We start from the raw sequence: 5,060 nt of genomic DNA, 5'->3' as shown, positions 1-5,060 counted from the left end.
TGTATGTTGAAAAGGCCCTACGTAAATATGACTTTTTTTTACTTTGTCGTGAAATTTGACGCGCTTCCTACATTTGGAGTAGCTTACTGAACGCGCTAACAAGAAGGATATAAATGATGGACTTTATCGAACAAAACAACATTTATTGTGGACCTGGAATGCCTAGGAGTGCATTCTGATGAAAATCATCAAAGGTAAGTCAATATTTATAATGCTATTTATGATTTTAGATGACTCAAATGGCGGGTATCTGTATTGCCTGATGTTTTTTGAGCGCTGTACTCAGATTATTGCAGTGTCCTTTCCCCGTGAAGCTTTTTTGAAATCTGTCACAGCGGTTGCATTAAGGAGATGTTTATCTATAATTCTTTGAATAACAGTTTAATATTTTATCCACGTTCATGATGAGTATTTCTATAAATTGATGTGCTCGTTCACTGGAAGTTTTCGGAGGAAAAGCATTTCTGAACATTACGGGCCAATGTAAAATGGGGTTTTTGGATATAAATATGAACTTTATCGAGCAAAACATACATGTATTGTGTAACATGAAGTCCTATGAGTGCCATCTGATGAAGATCAAAGGTTAGTGCTTAATTTTAGCTGTATTTCTGGTTTTTGTGACGTCTGTCCTTGCTTGGAAAATGACTGTGTGGCTTTTATTTTTTAGGCACTGTCCTAACATAATCTAATGTTTTGCTTTCGCCGTAAAGCCTTTTTGAAATCGGACAACGTGGATGGATTAAGGAGAAGTGTATCTTTAAAATGGTGTAAAATAGTTCTGTGTTTGAGAAATTTGAATAATGACATTTTTGCTGTTTTGAATTTGCCGCCCTGCTATTTCACTGGCTGTTGGGAGTATGTCCCGCAGGTGGGACGCTACCGTCCCACATAGCCCATACTAGTTAATGGTTCTAGATCAGATAGGGTCAGGTAGTGGAATAGTGGTGAGGTTTTAATGGGTCAATAGTCAGATAGGTTCAGGTAGTGGAATAGTAGTCTTCAGAGCGTAGATGGATTGTGCGTCACTTGCAATCAATCAAATCAATCAAATGTATTTATAAAGCCCTTCTCACATCAGCTGATGTCACAAAGTGCTGTACAGAAACCCAGTCTAAAACCCCAAACAGCAAGCAATGCAGGTGTAGAAGCACGGTGGATAGGAAAAACTCCCTAGAAAGGCCAGAACCAAGGAAGAAACCTAGAGAGGAACCAGGCTATGAGGGGTGGCCAGTCCTCTTCTGGCTGTGCCGGGTGTAGATTATTACAGAACATGGTCAAGATGTTCAAATGTTCATAGATGACCAGCAGGGTCAAATAATAATAATAATCACAGTGGTTGTCGAGGGTGCAACAGGTCAACAAGTCAGTAAATGTCAGTTGGCTTTTCATAGCCGATCATTCAGAGTATCTCTATTGCTCCTGCTGTCTCTAGAGAGTTGAAAACAGCAGGTCTGGGACAGGTAGCACGTGCGGTGAACAGATTCTCCGAATTTTCTTTTAAAAGAGGAAGCTAATTATTTTAGGCAGATGTTCACTTTTCCGTCTCATCCTTTCCCACTGAATGAAGACTATGGTAAGGAATTCTTTCCAAATAATATAAAAAAATTGAAAATTAACAAATGTACAGAAAGATCAGTGCGAAGGCCAAATTAGAGAGGAAGAACTTTTTGAGACTTAAATCCTTTCAGTCTGGAAAAACCCCAGGGCTTGATGGCATACCGGTAGAGGTATATCAGGTATTTCTTGATAGATAGATTGTTTTTCTACTCCTACAGAAATGGTAGTCTGTCAGGTACTCAGCAGGAAGGTCTGATTTCTCTATTATTAAAACAAGACCCAGATGGCAAATATAAAGACCCAGTCTATCTAAAAAACTGGAGGCCCCTTACACTTCAATGTTGTGATGTAAAAATACTAGCAAAATGTATAGCACTCAGAATCAAAAGGGTTTTACCAGGTATTGTTCATCCTGATCAGACAGGTTTTTTTACATGGACGATACATTGGAGATAATATACGACAACTACTAGAAATAATAGAACATCATGAAACATATAAGAAGCCAGGAATGGTATTTATAGCGGATTTTGAAAAGGCATTTGATAAAGTAAGACTGGATTTCATTCATAAATGCCTGGATTTTTTTGAATTTCGGTAATTCTCTTATGAAATAGGTAAAAATAATGTATAGCAACCCCAGGTGTTAAATAGTAAATAACGGCTACTTCTCAGAGAGTTTTGAATTGTCAAGAGGAGTTAAACAAGGGTGTCCACTGTCACCATATCTATTCGTTATGGCCATTGAAATGCTAGCAATGAAAATCAGATCCAATAACAGCATTAGAGGATTAGATATCCAAGGTTTAAAACAAAGGCTGTCCATGTATGGGGTGGAAGGGTAGCCTAGTGGTTAGAGCATTGGCCTAGTAACCGAAAGGTTGCAAGTTCAAATCCCGGAGCTGACGAGGTCTGTTGTTCTGAACAGGCAGTTAACCCACTGTTCCTAGGCTGTCATTGAAAATAAATTTGTTCTTAACTGACTTGCCTATGTCTCATTGAAGATCTAGATAACTTTTCTGGACTAAAACCTAATTATGATAAGTGTTCAATATTACGTATTGGATCCTTAAAAAATACAACTTTTACATTACCCTGCAGTTTACCTATAAAATGGGCTGATGGTGAAGTAGACGTACTCGGTATTCATATCACAAAAGATATAAATAAGCTCTACACAATGAATTTCAATAGAAAACTTGTAAAAATAGACAATATCCTGCAATCATGAAGAGGTAAATACGTCTATTTATGAAAAAATTGCCCTGATTAACTCCTTAGTCATATGTCAGTTTACTCACTTACTTATTGCGCTGCCAACTCCTAATGATTTCTTTTTTCAAATCATATGAGCAAAAAATATTTCGCTTTATCTGGGACGCATTAACCAGACAAAATAAAATGTGCCTATCTATATAATGAATATGAATTCGGTGGGTTGAGATTATTAAACATAAAAGCACTAAACCTCTCTCTAAAAGCTTCACTCATTCAAAAATGTTATTTGAACCCTAAATGGTCCTCAAGTAGATGACTAAGAAATGCTCATCCATAGTTTAAAAATGCCGTTTTTGCCTTTGTGCAGATTGCCATGTCTCATTTTCTATTAATTGAAAATGATACTTTTTTCAAAGTATCTCTCTTTTTCAAACAAGCATTGCAGAGCTGGCTACAATTTCAATTTCATCCCCCTGAAAAGATAAAACAAATATTACAACACATATTATGGCTGAACTCAAATGTGCTGGTTGATAAAATACCTGTATTTATGGGAAAGATGTTTGAAAAGGATATTTAGTTCTTAATAAATGATATTGTAAATTGGAATGGTAGAGTTATGTCCTTCATGGAGTTATCAGAATTGTAAGGATAGGTCTGCTCAATCCAAGAGTACAACCAATTGATTACAGCATTACCCCAAAAATGGAGGAAGCAGGTGGCAGCGGGAGGAGGTAGGGAACTGGTCTGTCTGCCCAATATTAAGGATCAAAACTTGCGGAGGAATACAAATAGCATAAATAGGAAAGTATACCAGTTTCATTTGAGGACCAGGATGTTGACAACTGTGCCATACAGATTGCAAAATAGTTGGGAAGAGATTTTTGATGTACCGATTCCATGGTACAGGGTGTATGAGTTGATATATAAAACAACGCAAGATTCAAGACTTTGTGCTTTTCAGCAGAAATTATTATAGATGTCTTGCTACCAACAAAATGTTGAATATTTGGGGCATAAAATCATCGAAGCTCTGCAGATTTTGTTGTGAGGATACAGAATCAATAGACCATTTATTTTGGTATTGCCCTCAGGTAGCCTGTTTCTGGTCTCAGGTTCAGGAATGGCTGAAAATGCATAGCATTGATCTAAAATTGACCCTAGAAATAGTACTGTTAGGAGATCTGGTCAGTCAATTACTAACATACTAATGCTTTTAGTAAAAGTATTTATCTTCAACTCGCAATCTGTGGAATCTATTTGATTAGATAGATTGAAATTGTACGTTAAACATCACAGCAAAGTTGAAAGATTTGTGTTGCGTATACACCCGAAGTGGGTGGCCAACAGAGATAGATGGGATGGGCTGAGGGAAAATGAGGGTTGGTATGTGGAACTGGAGACAAGTGGGAGTGGAGTTGCTGTGTGAGATAAAATGATGGTCAAAGAAACAAGTAAAAAAAAAAAAGTCTAGATAAAACATAATAAAAAGTATATTTGAATGACACTAAGTGACAGTGTTTTTACAACTAATGCCGGTTTGCTGAGGCTGATGCCGTGCAAGTGTTTGTACACATGCATACACACAATAAGAACACACATAGATAGTGCCAGACATGCACACAAACATGTACAGTTGGAATTGCTGTTATGATTTTAGTTGTCCTTGATGTCCTTTGTTTTACATTTTTATATATATATTTTTTTTTGCATTGTTTTTGGCTGTTTTCTGTCTTTTCCTTTCTCTTTAATTCATTCTCTTGGTTTTGGTGCATCGGGGGTTTCTTGGGGGTGGGGAATGGAATTAATTAGATTTTTTATTTTTCATCCTTGGGGGGGACTGTCGAAGGGGTCTCGAATGGTTGAGGGACAGCTATTGGGGGACTGCGGGGGGATCTTGGAGGGTTCGGGTTCACGTTTTTTTGGCCTGGTGGTAGATCGGTCAACATGCCCTTGAGCAGGTAATTGACCCTGGATGCTTCTGTGTGTCGCTCTGAATGGGAATCTGTTGGATGACTGGTATGATGTAGTTGTTGAGTGGTTTCACTGCAAGTATATTGTATGTTTCGAATATTCAATAAAAAAAATGATGCTGACAGAGATGGAAGAATCTCAACTAGCTCTTAGAAAACTTTGTAGTATTTTTTTCCCTTTGTGTACTATTTTTTACATTATTAGTTCAGGATATGTTTTGTGTCATTACATACAGCCGGGAAGAACTATTGGATATTAGAGCGGCGGTAACTCAGCAAAACTAGCAACATTAAGACCAGGAATACGAC

Source organism: Salmo trutta, chromosome 5, assembly GCF_901001165.1.
Source record: "Salmo trutta chromosome 5, fSalTru1.1, whole genome shotgun sequence".
Lineage (NCBI taxonomy): Eukaryota > Metazoa > Chordata > Actinopteri > Salmoniformes > Salmonidae > Salmo > Salmo trutta.
The sequence above is the reverse complement of the archived record's forward strand: the minus strand, read 5'-3'. Positions refer to the sequence as shown.